The sequence below is a fragment of the Panthera onca genome (assembly GCF_046562875.1).
Source record: "Panthera onca isolate mPanOnc1 chromosome E1 unlocalized genomic scaffold, mPanOnc1 haplotype 2 h2.Chr16_ul_4, whole genome shotgun sequence".
In the NCBI taxonomy this organism is placed as follows: domain Eukaryota; kingdom Metazoa; phylum Chordata; class Mammalia; order Carnivora; family Felidae; genus Panthera; species Panthera onca.
This window is the reverse complement of record NW_027675818.1, coordinates 604,475-628,651: the sequence shown is the minus strand read 5'-3', so window position 1 is coordinate 628,651 and position 24,177 is coordinate 604,475. Positions and strand designations below refer to the sequence as shown.

The 24,177-nt window shown below is 36.0% G+C and overlaps 1 pseudogene; it reads right to left on the bottom strand.

Annotated features, from left to right (window-relative positions):
• LOC145715152 (EF-hand calcium-binding domain-containing protein 13-like) overlaps positions 1–24,177 on the bottom strand; it is a 98,902-nt pseudogene that overhangs the window by 50,770 nt on the left and 23,955 nt on the right.

The window sequence follows — 24,177 nt, the reverse complement described above, 5'->3', positions numbered from 1 at the left end:
GATTTAGTTCACTGTACTGTGATTATACAAGATCTTAATACCTGGGAAAACGAGATGAAGAGTATATAGAAATGTCTTTCCCTTTGTGTAATTCTTATGATTTAAAAATTATCATAACATGAAAAGTTAAAAATGTTTTTAAAATGTATATCAAATGACAGTCACATTTCAGAAATGCTCAATTACCATCAATTTATCTTGAGAAGTTATACCAGATAAACTATTTCACACTTCTCTTTACAAAGAATATTAAGTATGGCAAAGGTTGGCGACACCAGCAAGATAGATAAGCACTTTCTTCCACAGGCTGCTTCTACCCATGGGCTAAATGCCTACTATTCCACTGTTCCTTTAACAAGTGTTTTAATCTTACTGGAATATAAAGAACTCAGAATTAGGAATGAGGCACAGAGTAATAGTAGTGTATCAGTAAAGGAATCAGAAAGAACATTGTTGTGCCTCCTTAAAAGAGCACATTTTCTGTTCAACTGAGTTGTTTAAAATTTGTATTACTGTGTAAGAACCACTAGTATTTCACTAAGCACTCATTTTAACAATTACCTTCAATATTAAATGCAATAAAAAGATAAGTTTCTTTCAAGAAAATAAACAACTTGAGTAACTTCAGCCAAGGACTATAGGAAGGAGTATTTAATTAAGTTCCAAACACAGGACTTCTGTGATAGAGGTACCACGGAAGGAGGAAACTATATATTGGTTGGAAAACCTTGCTCATCTTTGAGAAAGACCATAAAGCCCTGGGGACCCAAACTGTAAAATAGTAGTTATTTTATCTTTCTTCATATTCCCATGTCCAAAAGAGATGATATCTGAAGCATTATCATATCATGTTGGATATGGATATCATATATTTAAATTACGGAACCTGAACAAAAATTTCACATAGACTCCTTACATATTTAGTTTAAAAATTATAAAATAAGCATTTCCAAAAGAAAACAGGCCCTCTATTTCTAGGGAACTTGAGTGAGTTGAATTAATCTCTGAATAAACTTCTTGGTCAAAGTTAGGCATCTGAAAAAGGGAACACAACCATCTAAAAAGGCACAACTTAAAACCACTGTGTTGTATACACTGATCTATATACCAGAAGTGGTGATTACTCAATAGCACTGACAAATGAAATGCAAACAACTGTCTAATCAATGGTTAATTCAGCTTGTTTCTGTGATGACTCAAGAACTCAAGGACCTATATTTTGACTTACATATATGATACTGACCCAGAGCATTCACTGCAATCTTTTCTTTCGACGAAACCCGTTTTAGGAGGCTGGAATGCCTTCTCACAGCTGGCTTCTGAAGTTTCGGGATACTAAAATTATCACTTTTATCCAGAGACTTTTTGAGGCTTGTAATGCTCTTCAAGCTATGTGACGTAGACTTTGAGTCATGAATTTCAATCTTCTCTGAACTTTTCTTAAAGTTTATGCCATCCTTTGAATATGGTTCCCAGAATCCTGTATCACTGCTATCAACCCCATTTAGGAATTTTTTTATTTGCAAAGGATTTTTTGATCTTTTAAGTTCAAGGTAATCATTATCCTCCATAATTTTATGATATTGGAGGTGTTTTCCATTTAACTTTGGGAATAATGATGGTTCACGTAGTCTGGAAGAGAAACTGCTTTTCATCCTATACTGTGGATAACATTCTGATATATTTGATAACTTTCTGTTTGAAGTAGATTCATCCAAGGCAGATGATTCCATACCTGCTAAGCAAGAGAAACATATTTAATTATTCTATTTACCTGTACCATTTGTAATAGTTTTTAAAAAGTAACAACTAAGTCCTCATGAAAACTATTCAAGAAATTATCAATTGCTTAAATAAACAAAGTTTAAAAAGTTAAATAAGGTTAATATGTTGAAAAACTAACAGAGCTGATAACTAAGACTGAAATATTAACTAGGTTAAATATAATCTTCTGGTTTAATATATTTAAATTCTTTTATCCAAAGCTATTTGAAGTTGCACCAAATCAAAAGTGATAGCCTACTGAAGGTTGTAGTTCTCATTCCCCACTCTGCCAATTTTGAAAGATTATAGGCTAAATATGCCAATACAGCTACAAATCCCTTAGTTATGAGCATACTGAAGTATAAGGAAGTTGGAGTGGGGAAATTTTTATTTATAAAATCAGAATACAGGGGCACCTGGGTGGCTCAGTTCGTTGGGCATCCCAGTTCGGCTCGGGTCATGATCTCACTGCTCATGGGTTTGAGCCCCAGATTGGGCTCTGTGCTGACATCTCAGAGCCTGGAGCCTGCTTCAGATTCTGTCTCCCTCACTCTCTGCCCCTCCCCCACTCACGTTCTGTCTCCCTCTCTCTCAAAAATAAACATTAAAAAAATTGTTTTTCATTTAACATCAGAATACAAATATTTACCCTCCTAAAGATTCTCAGTACTTGTGGGAAAAAATAGTTTGTATATAAAATAACCTCTTCAGAAAAATATTAATACAATGTCCCACTGGGGCTTCCTTTATAAAATTCATCTGATGGCTCAGAATAGTACCTTACATTTGAATAACACATTTTAAAGTATTTCAAATGTTATAATACTTGATTTTATGATAGACTATTATTCTCCTCTTAGAAGTTTAAAATATGTTTGATCATTGAAGGCAAAACTTATAAAACATTGTCTGAAGTTTTCAGTGTGTATAGTGGTAATACATAATAAAATTACAGCTTAACAGAGGGAGGGTAAAAAGATCTATATAAGGGTAAAACTTCTATATTCCACTTGAAGTGGTAAAATATTTATTTTAGCATACTAGAAAAGGTTAAGTATGTATACTATAATCCTTAAAACAACCACTGGAAAAATACAGAGATATAGTGAAAATACATATAGAATAAATTCACATACTAAAAAAATGCTCCCAAAAAAAGAAGGGAGAAAATGGTTGAAAAACAGAGGAAAAAATAGAAAACAAATAATAATATGGTACACCTGGTCTGAATGTATAAGTAATTACATTACATATGATCTAAACACTCCAATTAAAATACAGGAATTATACAAATAAATACAAAAAACATCACCCAACTCTGTGTGGTTTACAAAATACTTCAAAACTGGTGATATAAGAAGGTTAAAAGTAAAAGGATGGAAAATACTTACCATCTAAGCACTAATCAAAAGAAAACTGGAGTTATATTAGAATCAGAAAAAGTAAACTTGAGAGAAAAGAAAATTACCAGTGATCACATACACATTGCATAATGATAAAAGAATCAGCTCACCAAGAAGATAGAACTATTCTAAATGTGAATTCACCTAGCAACAGAGATTCAAAATGCATGAACCAAAACCTGACAAAACTGAAAGGAGAAATAGACAAATCTACAATTATATTTGGAGACAATATTCCTTTCTCTATAACAGAACTAGTAAAAAAAAATCAGCAAGGATTCAGAAGAATGAATAACATGAATTATTATGCATGGGAGTGGGTATGTGATTATTAGTAATATCTATGTCAGAAAAGAAAAATTAATGAAAAAACTTCCACATCAAAGACAAAATTAGAATTCAAAATAAACTTTGAAACGTTCAGGTAATAATAGCAAATTGAACAGCCTTCAAACACTCCATTTAAACTAAGGAATTTTGGGGATGCCTGGCTGGCCCAGTCAGTTAGGTGTCCAACTTCAGCTCAGGCCATGATCTCGCGGTTTGTGAGTTGGAGCCCCACATCAGGCTCTGTACTAACAGCTTGAAGCCTGGAGCCTGCTTTGGATTCTGTGTCTTCCCCTCTCTCTGCCCTCCCCGGCTCGCTCTCTCTCTCTCTCTCAAAAATAAACTAAAGGAATTTTTAAAACATCACAAATCCATAATAACAAAAAAGAAGAGGAAAAGAAACTACTACAATTAAATTTTGGAATCTGGAAAGCTGATGAACTTAGTAGACCTGAAAAGGCTGAACCATAAGGCAGAATGGGGAAAGCCAAGAAGCAACCCAGTTCATAACACAAAAACTCCAAAAGCTCATAAATTAGTAGCATTTAGGTATCTCTAAAAGTGAGGGTAAGAGTGAAGCTAAAAAGAAAGAACTGGTTAAAATCCCTTTAAGTAGTAATTTGATACCTAGGGTCTCTTCACACGGCCAGATATTCACTTTTATCCACTGGGCACAGCCAGTTATTGATCTTCTCCTACTCCAGCAGGAAAGTGACAATTCATCAGAAAGGGTTAAACACAAGGGCTCTGGATTATGGAATACTAAACACAATAGAGGGTAGGAGTATTACCTGCAAAACTCGGAGGGAGGCTTACACTGAATAATGGGAACTTCAGTCTTTCGTCTTATTTAACACCTGGAATTCTATGAAGCAAGGCTATACCTGCGGGAAGGATATTCAAAGTTTCTTTGAACACTCTGACCATCTCAAAAGGAAATATACCCTAAAGACAGTCATATTAAGGGTTTTCCAGGCAAATAGCCCAGCCAGACCACCCGATAGCAGGGTTTCTCAGTCTCAGCAGTACAGGCATTTTGAGACAGATACTTCTTTATTGAGAGAGCTGTCCTGTGTATTGTAGGATACTCAGAAGCATCCCTGGCCTCTCACCACTTGATGCCAGTAATACAGATTGTGATGACCAAAAATGTCTCCAAATGTTTCCAAATGTTCCTGGGGGAAGGGGAAGTTCGGGGCGGGGGGCGGGGGAAATCTCCGAATCATCTCTGGTTAAGAATCATTATCCTACAATGGAACTGGAGAGTGTGATGCTAAGTGAAATAAGCCATACAGAGAAAGACAGATACCATATGGTTTCACTCTTATGTAGATCCTGAGAAACATAACAGAAACCCATGGGGGAGGGGGAGGAAAAAAAAAAAAAAAGAGGCCAGAGTGGGAGAGAGCCAAAGCATAAGAGACTGTTAAAAACTGAGAACAAACTGAGGGTTGATGGGGGGTGGGAGGGAGGGCAGGGTGGGTGATGGGTATTGAGGAGGGCACCTTTTGGGATGAGCACTGGGTGTTGTATGGAAACCAATTTGACAGTAAATTTCATATATTAAAAAATAAAAAAAAAAAAAAAAAAAAAGAAAAAAGAATCATTATCCTACAGCTCATAATCAGCTAGTTTTGCCCTCAGTCTCAGAGCTTCCAAATAGCTTTTGAGTTCACCATTCTCAAATATGAGTAGACAACCAAAGATCACCAGACATTTGAGGAACACTCCTAAAATGAAAAACAAACAGAAAAAAATACCTTGGAGGAGACAGAATATGAATGAAAAAGGAAATCTCAAAAGCATTGCAACAGAAGTTCTTAGTTGCAACAGAAGATATTGTTTGTGGAACAATAGAAATGCTCATGAAATAAGAGGAGGATATTATAATAAAATAACAGAGGGGAAAGAAATTATTGGAAATTTAAAAGTACAAATGAAAAACTAAATAGAAGCATTGGAAGATAAATTTAAGGAACTCTCTCAGAAAACATAACAAAGAGTGGCACCTGGGTGGCTCAGTCAGTTAAGCATCCGACTCTTGATTTCGGCCCAGGTCATGATCTCACAGTCGTGAGATTGAGCCCTATGTTGGGTTCTGCGCTGGGTGTGGAACCTGCTTAAGATTCCCTCTCCCTCTCCCTTTGCCCCTCTTCCACTCTCACTCATGAAATAAATAATAAATAAATAAAGCATAACAAAGAGATAAGAGAAAAAGGTTAAAAAAAAAAGGAATCATCCCATTATGTCACATATCCAAATATCAAGAGTTCCACAGAGACAGAAAAAATAGAGGAAAGGAAATCATCAACAAATTATTTTAATTTTCCAGAATCAAAGGACGCTGTATTCAGCACAATCGTTACAAAGAAACTTCTTTCAAGGAGACTTTCAGAAGACTAGAAAATATCCTATATGCTTGAAAAAAAAAAAAATCAGTGTCAAAGTCAAGAGTCAGAAAATTTTGCACTTCAATGGCAATACTGAAAAGTAGGAAACATAGAAAATTATTTACAATCTAGAATTCTGTACCCAAACTATCAATAAAATATGAAGACAGAATCTGTCATAGGAGGAGAGAAGTGAAAAGTCTCCAGCATGTTAATGAAGAAACATCTCAAGATGACAGTTGCACACAAAATGTAGAGGGCAACAAATTCATACTGAAGAACATCAAAATACTCTAAAGAAGATTTCTTCAAGAAGACAAAACTACTAGAATACCTTGTGCAGACAAACTTACGAAGAGGATATTTAGACAGTTGGCAGAGTCTAAGCTTCAATCAGTAATATATATACTTTTTTTTTAAACCAAGCAAATAAGTAAATAAGACAACTCAAAGAGGGAAAAATTGTACAGAAAGAGAAAGCAGCCACAAGATACTTACATGTGGCTCAGCAGTGAATAGTGTGTACATAAATATATTAACATAAATACAGAATTAAAACTTACTCAATTACCCTATGACTATATTAGGAGGATGGATAGGTATGGGAAGTGGATATGGTGGGGACAGGGAAAATGAAACAGAGCTAAATCCTTATTTTTCATATTAAGGAGTTTACTAGGTCTACCCAAAATTTTAAAAAATCAACAAGAAGCAATACAAACATGTTATTTACAGTCATGAAAACAAATATCAGGTAATCAGCTAAAATGTTTGCCTCTGGAGAAACTGAGGAAAGGATCAGGCAAGAGGCTGCTCTATTTGTAGCAAGTTTATTAGAACTATATAATTCTTTTTTCTAATCTTTTTGAATCTTTATTTATTTTTGAGGGAGGCAGAGACAGACTGTGAGCAGGGGAGGAAGAGAGAGAGAGGGAGACACAGAATCCGAAGCAGGTTCCAGGCTCTGAGCTGTCAGCACAGAGCCCAATGCGGGGCTCGAACTCATGAACCGTGAGATCACGACCTGAGCTGAAGTCAGACACTCAACCAACTGAGCCAAATTGAGCTTAAAATTATACACATAGATAATCTTGACCAAAGGATGTCCGGACAGAGAAAGAAAAGGGAGTGACACCATGTGTAATAGGAAGAGATTTTTAAAAACATACTTAATGGAGAAAAACAAAACTAATCATGAATGATACTGAATAATATACTAAAAACAATTTTTAAAAAATGTTTTAATGTTTATTTATTTTTGAGACAGACAAAGCACAAGCAGGGGAGGGTCAGAGAGAGAGAGGGAGACACAGAATCTGCAGCAGCCTCCAGGCTCTGAGCAGTCAGCACAGAGCCTGATGAGGGGCTCGAGCTCACGGACCATGAGATCATGACCTGAGCCGAATTTGGACATTTAACTGACTGAGCCACTCAGGCACCCCTATATTAAAAATTTTTAACTGTCAATGTCAGGATGTCAGAATGACCCACAAATTGCAAATTACATTTTTTTTCTTAGTGTTATTATTTTGTTTTAAAGTTGACTTCATGTTGCAAAATATTAAGGGAAAGATAAAAGAAAATTATGGTAGTTACATAATCAATACTGATTAGGTATATTTAGGATTTAAACTTTTATCTAAAGAGTTAGAGTAATGGGGGGGGGGGGGTGCACACGGGTGGCTCAGTCGGTTAAGCGTCTGACTTCAGCTCAGGTCGTGATCTCGCAGTCTGTGAGTTCGAGCCCCGTGTTGGGCTCTGTGCTGACAGCTCAGAGTCTGGAGCCTGTTTTGGATTCTGTGTCTCCCCCTCTCTTTCTGCCCCTCCCCCGCTCACGCTCTGTCTCTGTTGCTCTCAAAAAATAAGTAAAACATAAAAAAAAATTTAAAAGAGTTAGAGTTAATGGGGTCAGAGAAGGCTTTCAGATTCCATATGATAAAACCTACAAATTAGGATTTAATTTAAAGGCAATTTATTTATAAATAAAACTTGCTGTAGCAACAAGAGCTCACTTACAAAAATCTTCATACTGGTGCTGTAGTTCATCCAAAATAAATAGAATATCTCTAATATCCACCATGTGGTTACCTGTAATAGAAAGAGTAAGTTCAAGTGCTGTTATTTCTTTTTTGAACACAAATCTAGTTTCCATCCCATTCTAATACAAAAACAACACAGAGATGTGTGAAAGTAGGAACAGAGGTTGTGAATAATATCTAGAATTGTTAATAGCTCAGTATACACTGAAACATAAAAGACCATTATTTTCTTTTTCCCTTAATAAAAGAGTTTCCCATCAAAAGAAATTAGTCACATTTTAAGCTCCACAGCTAGGTAATCAGGTTAATATTTCATTCATTTAACAAATAGTGTTTTGAGAATTTACTATAGGTAGAATTTCAAGTTTTAGCTCTTTTGTCTTTCTCACTGGATTGTGAGCTCTTCAAGAGTACAGGATGTCATTTGTTTCCCCAATGCCTAGCAAATTATATACTTCCTAGCACTTAAAAACTAATTTTTTTGAGGGGCACCTGAGTGGCTCAGTCAGTTGAGTGTTTGACTCTTGATTTGGGCTCAGGTCATGATCTCAGAGTTCATGGGTTCGAGCCCCACGCTGGGCTCTGCGCTGACAGTGCAGAGCCTGCTTGGGATTCTCTCTTTCCCTCTCTCTCTGCCTCTCTCCCACTTGCACTGTCTCTCTCTCAAAATAAATAAATAAACTTTAAAAAAATTATTTTTTAAAAATTATTTTTGATAAAACAGGGAGGGGGACAAAACATAAGAGACTTGTAAATATGGAGAACAAATTGAGGGTTACTGGAGGGGTTGTGGGAGAGAGGGTGGGCTAAACGGGTAAGGGGCACTAAGGAATCTACTCCAGAAGTCCTTGTTGCACTATATACTAATTTGGACGTAAATTTAAAAAAATAAAAAATTAAATAAAAAAAATATTTTTGAATGAATAAATATACTAAAGGCTGTAAAGAATCATGCAATGTCTACATTGTGGATAGCAGTAAACCATTTACTTAGCATCTTACACATGTACAGCACTCCCATAATTATAACTTCTACCATTCCTTCCCTTGCCTCTGTCTAAAACCATTTTCCTTCTTGGACAGTGTATGACAGAGAATGGGGTCAGAGACAGTGACCTCAAATAATGTTGTTCCAATTGGACACCCAATAGTTCTTGCCTCCAAATGTCTAACTTCGCTTGACATTCAAGGTGAGAAAGACCAGGTGTTGACTTACCTACTTATAAAAATACTAGGTTTGTTCTTCAGCCTATGCCTAAAAAATCAACTATTCAGTTATAAGCATAAGCAAAGACCCTGAAAAGAAGATGCCAGTTTTTAATGTGCCTTTTGAGTCCAAGAATTATTATATACACTATGGTTTTGGTGTTGGGTAAGATTGATTCATTCTGCTTCTTTGAAAATTGGTAAGCTATGTCAGGTCCAGGACTTTAAATCACTGCAAAGCAAGTAAGTATTTGACCCAACCAAAGAAGTGCTACACCAATTGATGTTAAGTTGCCTTCTGATTAGAACTGCTTCTCACATTCTGGGGTTTTTTTTAATTATTTTTAATGTTTATTTATTTTTGAGAGAGACAGAGACAGAATGCAAGTGGGTTGGGGCAGAGAGAGGGGGAGACACAGAATCTGAAGCAGGTTCCAGGCTCTGAGCTGTCAGCACAGAGCCTGACGTGGGGCTCGAACTCACGAGCCACGAGACCATGACCTGAGCCGAAGTTGGACGCTTAACCGACTGAGCCACCCAGGCGCCACTCTTACATTCTGTTTTTTTATTTTCTTGGTATTTATTCTCATTCTGTTCTTGATTGTGGTTCTAACACCCCAGTGAACTTCTGGAACTTCTGTAGAGTCCATATCCCAAGTTCTTAGATCAAAGCATAAGTCCTAAAATAATTCAAGGCTTCAACCCTCAAACTCGTGAATTTGATCAGTGTAAAGTTTCTGTTGGATCATCCAAAAATTAATCCAATGGAGAAGGCTGTATTGTTTATATCTGGTCTCTACTTAAAGAACTCCCCTTTCTGGAAAGAGGTCCAACATTGACCAGTGAGCATGCAGTAGCCAACCATGTATAGATTTACTAGCTCTCGCTCAAATTTATTCCTTCTTCTATGCAATGACAAATACTTCTCACACACATCTAAGACAAATACTACCCATTTATATAGTCTCTGGTGGCCAAATAAGCATTACAGAATCTGAAATTACTATTTTGACCCCTATCTAGCTTATCAAAACCTCAATGAATAATTCCTGGTTGAGACTGAGACAATCAGTACAGTTACAGGTAGCATTTACTTCATAAGAGAAGTTCAAAACAGCTTCCCACTCTTACATTTGTCCTTCTGGAGGAAGCTCATATTGGAACTTTCCTTTCCATTCAACCTGGAAAATGTAACTATCTAATGTGAAAAAAAAGTATCCTAATCATCAAAGTCATATTCAAGGCAACATTACTTTGAAGGTGTTAAATGACTATTAACACATTTCCATAATCTCCACAATAGCTCCACAATATCAGAGACCTTCTCATCAAAAATCGTACTAGTTACTACTTTTCACCCAATTCAATTACTAGATCGGTAAATACCACGAGAGAAAAAACTACTGCACCAATATCCTATCTCAGAAACCAAACTACCAGAACTGTCATCAAGTGATTTTCCATATTCCTCTTGCCAGATCTTAATGAAGCAAATGCTTATTGGACTTCCTTGCAAATTCCAGCAGCATTCCTCTTCATCATGCATACTCATGAAGATATTCTCCATGTTATCAGTACTGCTCCAAAAAACCAAACCAAATACAAAAACAAGATGTTAAAACAGTACCTATATTGGGGCGCCTGGGTGGCGCAGTCGGTTAAGCGTCCGACTTCAGCCAGGTCACGATCTCGCGGTCCGTGAGTTCGAGCCCCGCGTCAGGCTCTGGGCTGATGGCTTGGAGCCTGGAGCCTGTTTCCGATTCTGTGTCTCCCTCTCTCTCTGCCCCTCCCCCGTTCATGCTCTGTCTCTCTCTGTCCCAAAAAAAAATAAATAAAAAACGTTGAAAAAAAAAAAAACAAAAAAAAAACAAAAAAAACCCAGTACCTATACCAGGGTGCTACGACTTCTACTAGCAGGATAACCGACTTATATCACTCCTTACTTCAAAATTCTGTTACAGAAGAATCCATATCTCTTACCGGGGTAACCCAAAACTTTTGGCATTCTGAGGGTGTCCTTTCCTTTAATGTTTAAGTAAAATAGCCCCGACCCCACACCATACATTATATGAACAGCAATCAATACTCCCTCCAAAATTTGAAGATTCCTGAGTGTTTTATACTCTGGCAGTTGATTTTCGTTTTTTCTATTCCCGTGGACTCCTGATCTCTCTCACATTATCACATCCTATAGGTGCTATCTTCTCTCCACCCCAAGCCTACCTAACACAGAACCTACAGACCCTTTTCCTTTAAATCCACCCACCACATGACTAACACAAGGCTATTGTATATAACCAACTCTTACTAGATAACTTGAAATTAATGAGAGTAAGGGATTTCTTTATAGCACAGCAAGCACTACATAGTATTGTCCTAAAGTTCTACAGCCACTCTCTATTGATTGCTAGACCCCCATCCAATCTTAGGTTCCCTCAGTGTTCCTCTTCCAGCTGCCGATTAGCCACTGTTGTATTCTAAGTTCCTGTTGTTGTCTTATATAGAGTACTTTACCTTACCTTTTTGCTCAAACTAGGTATCTCCCAATAGGCTTTAGCTCTCATAATCAAACATACCTGTTAAAATGATTTTCCTAGTCAAAAGACAAGGACCTCCCCTATGAGGAATTTTACCTTAAGTCACAACCAGGTTATTAAAAATGACAAAATGAAAAAATCTTATTCTCTCTGGTTGGAGGAGATGGAGTGAAGGGTGAGACTTATTAATTCATTCAACATATATTTGTTGAGCAGTTAATATGTGCCACAAGCACTGTATGGAGTACTGAGGATACAATATTGAGCAAAAGTACACATGATATCTGCTTTCTTGGTATTTAGTCTTATTTGAGATACAGATCTTCACAAAACCATAAGAAATAGGGGTACCTGGGTGGCTCAGTCGGTTGGGCGTCTCATTTTGGCTCAGGTCGTGATCTCGTGGTTTGTGAGTTCGAGCCCCGCATTGGGCTCTGTGCTGACAGCTCAGAGCCTGGACCTTGCTTCAGATTCTGTGTCTTCCTCTCTCTCCCTGCCTCTCCCTCACTCACACTCTGTTTCTCTATCTCTCTCAAAAATAAACAATGAAAAAAATTTTTAAAAATATAAGAAATAAAAATTGCAACTGTGATTAGTGCTGTGAGAGTGTATGAGAACTTGACCTAGTCAGAAAAGTCATGGAAGCATCCTTAAAGAATAGAGTGGAGTTTAGATCCAAAGTATGAGTCGTAATTCACTAGGAGGGAAAGAATGCTCCAGGAAAAGAAAAGAATATATGTAAAGGCTATGGCAGGAGGAAGCCTGGTATATAACTGAAACTCTAAGAGGGCACAGTAAGCAAAGCAGAATGTGGTCTGAGATGACGCTGGAGATCTAAGGTAAAGGCCAGACATTGCAAGTCCTTGTACGTGACCTTAAAGGGCTCTTCATCCCAAGAAGTATTATTAGAGTTTATGCAAGGAGGTAACATGATCAGATGTGTGGGGTTTTTTTATTTTTTTATTATGTTTATTTATTTTTGAGAGGGGAGGTGGGGCAGAGAGAGAGAGGGAGACAGAATCTGAAGCAGGCTCCAGGCTCCGAACTGTCAACACAGAGCCCAACATGGGGCTTGAAACCACAAGCCTGAGATCATAACTTGAGCCAAAGTCGGACACTTAACTGACTGAGCCACCCAGGCGCCCCACAGATGTGTGTTTTGAAAAGATCATTCTGGCCATAGTGTTAAGGGGGATAAGACTGGGTGTGGGTGGGGGCACCTGGGTGGCTCAGTCGGTTGAGCGTCCGACTTCGGCTCAGGTCATGATCTCACAGCTCGTGAGTTCGAGCCCCCCGTTGGGCTCTGTGCTGGCAGCTCAGAGCCTGGAGCCTGCTTCGGATTCTCCCTCTCTCTCTGCCCCTAACCCACTCGCATTCTGTCTCTGTCTCTCTCAAAAATAAATAAACATTAAAAAAAAAAAAAAAAAGACTGGATGTGGGTGGACTTGTTAGGATGAACAGTGATGGTCCTAAGGAAAAATTATGGTAACTTGGACTAAGGAAATGGTGGAAAATAGAGAGATTTAAGAGATATCTAGAAGTTTAAAATAATAGTAATTCACAACGGTTGCATGAGGAGAACAGAGAAAACAAGAGTTGTCAAGGATAATTCCCAGGTTTCTGCTTCCTATTTCTTGAGACTATTCTAGTGCCAATGGGTTCTATTTAATTCCTACAACAATCTATGAAATCAGCATAATTTTTCAGTTTAGCTCCCCAAGTACAAAGCCTAGAAATCCAGACCAGAATTCCATAAGCCAAAAAAAGAAAAAAAAAAAAAAAAAAAAAAAAGCCACAGTGGTTTCATATGTAATTTCTGTTGCTTCTGGTAGAGCATGCCCTAAAGGCTATTTAATAATATGACTTGAGATTAAGCTTTAAAATCCCTATTTTATGGGCATCTTTATGCTCCAGAACATCCCTCCACTTATGTCTATCAACCCAGAACTCACCATAAATGACTACCTACTAAAATCCATGCAGCCTGGTTCTATCTTCACACTACATCCCAGCCACCAAAGACCCCCTAAAAGCCACCACTGACAAATGACAAAAACCTGTGGAAGCCCATGGAAAAGGATGCCATGTCTGATAATGTTCCTGCCATATTTACACAAACTGTTCCCTCAGTCTAAAATGTCTTTCTCATTCTTCATTACCACCTTCAACCAACTAACCCCTATTGATCCTTCAAGATTTAGCTCAGACATCACATTCTCTGATTATCTTTCCCTGGTGTTTCCAGTATACATTTGCAGCCTAACTACATTCTGTAACAGTATTTGCTATATACGACATTAAATTTTCATTTTATTTGACTCTTTCCACGCTAGAATGTGAACTCCTTTGGAAAAAGAAATGTGTTCTATTCATCTCTGTATCACCTTGCATAGTTCCAAGCACAGTAGATATTAAATGACTGACTCATTAAATACATGGATAATCAATGAATCAATCATTTATCAATCCATTATTATCAGACACCCCTGGTGACATATAAACATGTAATACAAAACATCTGCTAAATATATTCATAATGTTTTTTTAAAAATCTACATTTTGCAAAGAGTAACTGAATAGCATGAGAAGATTGTGTAATCAAAGCTATCTAATAAAGTTAAAAATTCAAGAAATTTAGGTCTCCTAATTTGTGAAGCCAATGCCCTTGACATTAAAGAAACCATCTCTCCACAAACAAGAAATGGAAAAGAGAGGAAAGTTTGAAAAGAAAATAAATACATTTTTCTCTTAGATTTTTATCAAACATACCAAAATCTAATAATTTTAGAAATTTCTCATTTAATTTTTCTAGACTATCTCTTACCACAGACACCAGTAAGCAACATTGATAGGTGGCAAGAGGTAAGAATCAAGAAGGAGAGATAAAGGATGAATCAGAGCACTGATATCCAAGAAAGGTATATTTACATAGTAATTCAAATAACTCACTGTCTATACTAGCATGTTTTATCACTTCCTGGAAAAGTTTCAGGAATTACAGGAATATCCATGCTATCCAAAACAGCAGCCAGTTCATCAGTCGCAACTCGACCACTTTTTATCCTACAGAAAATCTTCAAGGCATTCTGGAATGCTGCAAAAATATAATAAACAAAGAAGTTATTTTATCATGAGAATCAACAGCTTTTCTTGGAGGGGCTGATTTTGTGTCAACAGCCTACCAGGGTACAATACCTTTACATAGGCATAGGGTTTTCTAAAAATTTACCTGCAAGTAGGCATTTGCCCAATTCCATTTGCCCAATTTATATTAGGACCACATTCCTAATATAAAATGTAATATTTGCTATTATCACTATTGATATAATATTAGCAAAGATAGGTGGTATTTATTGAATGCTATCTATATGCCAAACATTGTGCTAAAAGCTATAGGCATTGTGCTAAAAAGCTCTGGATTATCTGATTATTCTGTATTCACCGCTTAGTTAAGCCTTGTAACTAAAATAATTTCATATCTATCAGTGGTATAATCTATAATAGCAAGGCAGCTTAATCTAAAATTTGAGGGCATCATTGTTTTAAAATGTAATTTAGAAAAAATAGTGTAAAAGAAAGAACAGAATAGATGCAAAATTTCTCTTCAGATTTTTTATATTACAAAGAGTTTAGCAATGGTTTAACCACTATTTAAAGGTCTTCTATTTCTCCACAGAAACTTCATTTTCTTATGCTAACAGTCCTTAACATCAAAAATGAATTGGAAAGATTTGCAACAATATGGATAGAACTAGAGTGTATTGTGTAAGTGAAATAAGTCAGTTAGAAGAAGACAAATATGTTTTCACTCATATATGGAATTTAAAAAACACAACAGATGAACATAGGGGAAGGAAAGGAAAAATAAGATAAAAACAATGAGACTCTTAAATACAGAGAACAAACTGAGGGTTGCTGGAGCGGAGGTGGATGGGGGATGGGCTAAATGGGTGAGGGGTATTAAGGAGGGCACCTGTTGGGATGAGCACTGGGTATTATATGTAAGTGATGAATCAGTGGATTCTACTCCTGAAACCAATACAACACTGTATGTTAACTAATTTGACTTTAAATAAATAATTTTTTAAAAATGAATTGGACAGAACACAGTTAAATGAAAATATTCATATTAATGAGAGAATTTTCCCTAAACAGATGTCCTCCTTAAAATCTAAACAGATTGATACCTGTGTCCTAATGCTAAATTTAAGTGATCCTCCGACTACCGCACCCCTTAATTTGATAAGGAAACACAATTCCCATAATCAACTTCAGAGAGCGAATCACTTTTTGTCAGACTACATTTTCTCAGAATTCAGGATATAACAAGCCTAGTGATCCACAAGTTCTTAGATTTGCACAATCATGGCGGAAGAACTGGGCATTATTCACTCATCCAACCAACCAGTTGTTATTGACCAGGCGAGCAAAAGTAGCAGAGGAAGGACCTCTGGGAATCCTCTCCTCCATAAAAGCTGTGAGAACACGGACGCAAACTGTCAGAATCAACTTTTTTCAAAACTCTGGCTATAAATCAAAGGCTTAGAGTAATCCAAAGAGTGTTTTCTTTCAGAAAAACGGCTGAACTTCAGTAATAGTGAGCTTTGTGGCATTTTAGCTTGCCATTATTCCCATCTTACCATCCCAGCTTCCCAGGAGCCTTGAAAACTAAGAGCCTACCCTCATGATGAAAAACAGCCGCCTGACAGCCAATGGAGAAGAATGAGTTTGGAACTTCTTCAAAGCCCCATTCTCTAAGAACTGTCATTATTAGACCTGTCTTGTGGCTCCCTGGAAGACCCTACTTGCCAAGCTGCCTTATTTGACCGGACTCAAAGCTTGCCCAAGGCAAAGAGCCTTTTCCCTGGAAGTACTCCTCAAACACAATCAGAGGCAATTAGTTAACATTATAACGGTCTGAAGTGGTGGGTAATAGTTGGAGCAAGCACTGGATGTTACATGTGAATGATGAAGCACTAAATTCCACTCCCGAAACCAGTATTATACTATATACTAACTAATTAGTTTAAGTAAAAACTTGAGACAAATGAACAAAAACCAGTCAGATTCAGGAGCCCTGCTCTTAAATGCTATTGCTGCTCTTCCAATGACATACTAATATTTTTTAGGATTAAAAAAAATTTTTTTTTTTTGGAGAGAGAGAGAGAACAGGGGAGAGGGGCAGAGTGAGGGAGGGAGGGAGGGAGGGAGAGAGGGAGAGAGAGAGAGACAGAGAGAGAGAGAGAGAGAGACAGAGAGAGAATCCCAAGCAGGCTCCATGCTTAATGTGGAGCTTGACTTGGGGCTTGATCCCACAACCCTGGGATTGTGACCTGAGCCAAAATCAAGAGTTAGATACTCCACTGACTAAGCCACCCAGGGGCCCCGACCCACTGATTTTTAAAAATCAAATAAACCCACAACTGTACAAAGAAGAAAGATAAAAGCAACACAAATTTCCCAACCAGGGCATGCAAAAAATGATGCATTTTGATTAATATCCTACTTGGATACCTTTCTATGTCTCTTTACGTTCATCAACGATTGTGAACATTTCACTCAATTAAAACAGTACATATAGTATACTGCCTTTTCACTAAAAATATGCCATGGACCTATTTACAAGTCAATAAATGTAGATTCATGCCATTAAAAAAAAAACAATTGGGGCAAATAATAGGCTAACAAACAAGCTTAAAAGGAAAATCTGGGAAATGAGACGTCTGTAGAGGCCTTTGAAAAGTTCCAACATATTCCTGAGCATCTAGATGGCCACACACATAAACAGGTCTGTACCCAGGAATACCAGAGTAGGTTCTGAACTCTCAGGTCTGGCTTACGTTGAGGATATACACACGCAGGAAGTGAAGGCTAAGGAAGAGTTGAAAACTATCTGTCTGAGTGTTGAAGGCATGCCCCAATGCACACATAGGGGTCCCTCTGGTTCTCCTCTACCTAATAACTGGCAACTAATTTTGCCTTGAAAGGAACTTAAGGACACAAGCACACATATATAAACTATAATGTGAAAATAAATATGTATAAAATATAAAATATAAGAAAAGATATTCATTGTGAAAGTGTCTATAATAGGAAGATAATTAGAATCAATAAAGGATTAGTTAAATAAATTATAGTACATCTACATTTTTCAGACACCATGCAGCTATTAAAAAATAAAAGGATCGAGCACCTCGGTGGCTCAGTTGGTTAAGCATCCGACTATTCTGGCTCAGGTCATGACCTCATGGATTGTAAGATCAAGCCCCACATCAGGCTCTACACTGACAGCATGGAGCCTGCTTGGGATTCTATCTCCCTTACTTTCTGCCCTTCCCTCACTTGCTCTGTATCTCTCTCAAAATAAATAAAAATAAACTTAAAAACAATTTTTTTTAAGTAAAAGGCTGACCTACACTTACTGGCATGGGGAAAACTTTCCAAGACATATTACTCAGTTAAAAAAAAAAAAATCATGCTAGACAACAAAGTACATAGCATGATCCCTTTCTCTTAAAGTATAAGATGATCATATTTTTCCCTTTTATTTTCTTAGGGTCTCTTGATTTCTAACTGTATGCTTGATCTTTTCACTTGCCTCTATAAGACCCAGGTACTCTAGTTCTCTTCTGCCTAGTAACTGATAACTCATTTTCTCTTACAAAATATGTAAATATATACATTCATAAATGCATATAATAAAAGATGCTAAAGTCAACATTAACTTTAATATAGGAAGGATTAAAGAGGGTATTTTACATTTATATACTATTATATTGCTTGGATATTTTACTAAAAATAGTGTATTTGAGAATTAGGCATACTGTTTTAAGAGGAAGAAAAGAAATTTGGCACTTCTTGGTTGGTCTCAGAACATTTGACCATAAATAATAAATAAGGTCAAAATAGAAAACCAGAACTTGAAAAACAAAGGAATACATGATAGCTCAACTGTGGCTCGACAAGCAGGCAGTACTTAGGTACCCAAACACACTTACAAATCTAGTCAAGAAAAAGCTATAACCTGAAAACCAAGTAGACAAAGAGGAAACCCAGTGCTATAGGAGTTAATCAAAATGCCAAGTAGGAAGAAATTCAAAGAGGGAAAGCAAGCCAAGCATCACATCTATATTGCTAACTGATGCATACGGTAATGTATTAAATAACATTCACTACATTAATGAATAAACATTAAAGAGTTTTTCTTGCCTCTTGCTTCTTATCCAGGTATATAAAGATTATCACATTCATATATCCTTGATTCCAAGAAAATACAGGCTGGTTGACAGAAATATATAATCCCAAGGACAGATCATAGGAATTTGATCTTGCCTAATGGCAAAACCAAGGAACTGGTTTTTGTTTTGATTTGTTTTAACCCAAAGAACTGTTAAAATTAGGTCGCAAACCCTAGAGATCTCAGAATATTGGAAGCACTGTTTCTATCAGTAACATGAATATTTCTTCCAATCACTTTCTTTGCTATTTATAGGAGTGTAAACTAAAAGTTGTTAGGAGATCCATCAGTGTCGGAAATTTTTAGGGAGAAATACAAGCAGATTCCAAAGAGAGCAAAGAAAGTACTATTCACAATGGAGAAGAAAACAGATATGAGATTTCAAAGGGAAAAAAAGAAAAAAACACATGAACAAAGAAAGGCCTGGAAACAAGAATGAAATTGGCATGTATAGACATTTGTGTCTATAACTGGAGCATGGGGTTCTTGCCTGGAAAAGATTCTACCAAGAGGAAAGTGGCAAGAAAAATTATAAGGGGGTGAGGATGTCAAGCATAAGGGTTTGGACCACATTCATTTCATCACAGGAAAAGCATCTAAATTTTTGAGCAGGAGAATGATATGACAAAAATCGTGTGTTAAGAAAATCTAGCAGTTGCATGCAGGAATAAGTGGAGATTATGGATAGAAAATTAGGATACTCATTGGGGTGGACAGGTTTTTAGTGCCTTTTATGAAATAACTCGTGTCTAATTTTTCTCAACCTAGGCTACAGGGGAAAAAACTATGTAAGAGATCTGAAAAAAACATAAATTCATATAACCATCCCACCCTAAAATCAGTGACAATCAAAATCATTCTTTTCTGCAATTTTGAAGAATCGTTTTTTTTTTTACCTGGATCCTGGGAGACCAAATAACAAACATCATTCACAGTCTTAAGGAAATCTGAAAAATCCAGCATTCCATTAACTATAATAATGGTTCAGAAACAGAAGGAAAAAAACTGCATTAGCAAACTCATTAAGAACATAAGATAAAAATGCAAACTAAAAATGTGAATAGAATTAACTGATAGTCTAGAGGAGCATTAACATTAAATATAGAATGTAAAAAGAAAACCTATCATAAAAACATAATTACACATTTTAATTATATAGTAAATAGTGCCCAGCAATAATCAAAATGATATAGATTAGAATTTAAGATACTGCAATATTCTTTACTCAAAGCTCTAATTTTTATACTTGTCATTAGGTGCAAAAAAATCATGCAATTTGTCAATTTTACATATATAATGGTTTTACCTGAAAAGAATAGGACTGATTTCATCGTGTTCTAGCTAAGACCCTCTATACCAGTGGTTTTAGGGGAGATTACAGATCCAGATGAGACTCTAATGAAAGCTTTGCCTCAAATCATTCCATCTCCTTCTCTCCTCTCCTCCTTTCCTCTCTCTCTCTCTCTCTCTCTCTCTCTCATTACACACACACACACACAAAATGCATTAAACAAATGCACAAAATATTGCACAATATTAAAATCTTCATCCAAAAAATCATCTCATTTATCACGCAAAAAGTAATGCCTATTTATTAAAAGAAAGAAAGAAATCTAAATTGTACAAATGAAAATTTCAGTAAGAAATTATTGCTTGGTTTGAGTGAGAAGTTGAAATTATGGAGCTTTTTTTTCTGCATGTTAATGCACAGGTCATCTCTGATGAGCAGCTAGAGCTGAAAATCCAGATTTACAAAGTGTGACAAAACACAGAATCAGGATTCTTCTGCCTCATTTTCTAGACAAGCATAGATCTGTGTCAAGCAACATCTTAATTTTTCAAGACTCTTCAAGTTAAATAACTCTAATGTCATTTTCCTCTTCATATAGTAAATGAGGCCAATTTTGAAAGGGTTTATCTGTGTTTGGAAGAAACTTATTATAAATTTACATTTTAAATTAATGTAATCTGAACAAAGTAACTTATAAAAGAACATTTCAGTGCTTCTGGTGGTCTGCAGGCTTCTACGTTCAGAGAAATTGACAAGGCTTAGTTGTTCTCATTTCTAAACCACAGAAACACTTTCTGGATTGGAAAATTTGTCAAGTTGTCTACCTCAAAAATTTTTTTTCAGTGTAATAACTTGAGAGTGGTTTCTCCTTTCCTTCAAAGAAACAATGAAACATTTGTGCAAATTTCAATCAATTATTTTGATTTGTTTTCTGACTTCTATGTGATTTAGGTTTAAACAAAAACCTTATAGATAAAACATCAAGAGCACAATCCATACAAGAAATAGTTGTAGACTAGACTTCTTCAGAAGTATGAACTTAAGTTGAAAGATATTCTTCAAAAATTGGGGTGGCTGGGTGGCTCAGCTGGTTAAATTCCGACTCTTGATTTTGGCTCAGGTCATGATCTCACAGTTGGTGAGTTCAAGCCCCGCATAGGGCTCTGTGCTGACAGGGCAGAGCCTGCTTGGGATTCTCTTTCCTCTCTATTCCTCCCTTGCCTGTGCTCTCTCTCACATATCCAGTAAAGGACTCGTATTCAGAATATATACATTCAAAATGCAATAGTAGGAACACAAACACATTTTCAATGGGCATAAGATATACAGGTAGCAAAAAAAGCACATGAAGATATATTCAAAATCATTTGATCATTCAGGAAATGTAAATTAAAACCACAACGAGAAAACACCATACATCTATTAGAATGACAATTTTTAAAGGCTCACCAATTCCAGGATTGACAAGGATGAGAAGCATCTGAAACTGTCATAAATTGTTCATAACAATGTAAAATAATTCAGCTGCTTTGCAAGCACAGTTTAGCAGTTTCTAAAAAATTCAAATATACCTACCATATGACCCAGTCATCCTACCATCAGGTATTTACCCAAGATAAGTGAAAGTATATGACTACACAAAGACACATAAATGAATGTTTACACCAGCTTTATTTGTAATAGCCAAAAACTAGAAGCAATCCAAACATCATCAATTAATGAATGGATGAACAAATCATGGTACATCCATAAGAGAGAACGCTGCTTAGCAATAAAAAGAAATAAACCTGATATGTACCAAAGCATAGATGAATCTCAGTATAATTAAGCTGAGTGAAAGAAATCAAACTAAAAAAATGAGTACTTACTGCATGATATCATTTATATAAAGTTCTAGAAAATACAAACAATCTGTAGTGACAGAAGCAGGTTAGTGTTTGCTTGGGAAGTAGTGAGGGGGGGTTGTGGAAAGAGAATGGGGGCTTACAAAGGGGTATAATGGGATTGAGTTTTCACAAGTATATACATATGTAGAAATTTTCAAATTGTATACTTTAAATATGTCAAGTATATACCTCAATAAAACTATAAAATATGCAGATAATTTAAAATCCATTGGAATAGCCAATTCCAAAAACAGTACAGAGGTTTTGTCTAAAAATTAAAAACAGAACTATCATATCATCCAGCAAGCTCACTTTTGGATATATACCCAAAGGAAATAAAAGCACTGTCTCAAAGAGCTATGTGCACTTCAAACATTGCAGCATTATGCACAATAGCCAAGAAATGGAAACAGCCTAAATGCTCACCAACAGATGAATAAAGAAAATGTAACCTCTATGTATATGACATATTCTGGAGGGTGGAGGGAATGGGCAGATGTTTGTCAAAGGATACAAACTTTAGGTATAAGATGAACAAGTTCTGGGAATCTGATGTACAGCATGGTGACTATAGTTAATAATACTATATTGTATCTTTGAAATTTGCTGAGAGACTATATCCTAAGAGAGTAGTGTTCTCATCACACACAAAAAAGGTAACTATGTGAGGTGATGGAGATGTTCTTTACTTGATAGCTGGTAATCATTTCACAATGTATATGTATATCAAATCATTATGTTGTACACTTTAAATATATGCAATTTATATTTGTCAATTATATCTCAATAAAGCTGGACAAGATAACATGACTTGACATAAACCATGTTCCTATAGGTATATGCATATCCTATGACCCAGCTTCTTCATTTCTAGAAATCTATCCTATAAAAATATTTACACAAATGTGCAAGAATTGATGAACAAGGATGCTCTTTATAGCATTATTTGTAATAGCAAAAATTTTAGAGGTAACTTCACCATTAATCAATATGAGACCAATTAAAATGTATATAACAAATATCCAGGAAAAATACCTACCAAATTATTAAGTGTGTACTATGAAGAATTGTAGGGAAAGATTGAGGTGAAGAGATAATTTTCGTTTTGTAATTTGTAAACTTCTTTAAGCTAAAAATACTAACTTAAAACAAAAAAACCTTTATATTCAGTTATTAAACTTTTTCTTGTATTTGCAATTTTTACCAAGATATTCAATATAGGTCTACATTTTTTCAATGTAAAAATTAAGGAATAAAAATTTAAACTAACATATGTTATCTAAAATTGTTTGTATGGACACTAATAATGAAGCAGCAGAAAGCGAAATTAAGAAAACAATCCCATGTACAATGGCACCAAAAATAATAAAATACCAAGAATAAACTTAAGCAAGGAGGTGAAAGATCTGTACTCAGAAAACTATAAAACATTGATGAAAGAATGTGAAGATAACACAAACAAATGGAAAGACATTCCGGGCTCACGAATTAGAAGAATATTGTTAAAATATCCATACTACCCAAAGCAATCTACAAATGTAATGCAATCCCTATCAAAATACCAACAGCATTTCACAGAACTAGAACTAACAATCCTAAAATTTGTATGGAAACAGAAATGACTCCAAATAGCCAAAACAACCTTCAAAAATAAAAAGAAAGCTGGAGGTATCATAATTCCAGATTTCAAGTTATATTACAAAGCAGTAGTAATCAAACCAGTGTGGTACTGGCACAAAAATAGACACATAGATCAATGGAACAGAATAGAAAACACAGAAGTAAACATACAGTTAAATGGCCAATTAATCTTCAACAAAGGAGACAAGAATATGCATTTGGAAAAGAGAGTCCCTTCAACAAACGGTGTTGGGAAAACTGGACAGCAACATGCAACAGAATGAAACTGGACCACTTTCTTACACTATACACAAAAGTTCAAAATGGACTAAGAACTTAAATGTTAGACCTAAAACCATAAAAATCCTAATAGAGAGCAGAGGCAGTAATTTCTCTGACATCAGCCATAGCAACATCTTTTTAGATACATCTCCTGAGGCAAGGGAAACAAAAGTAAAAATAAACTACTGGGATTAC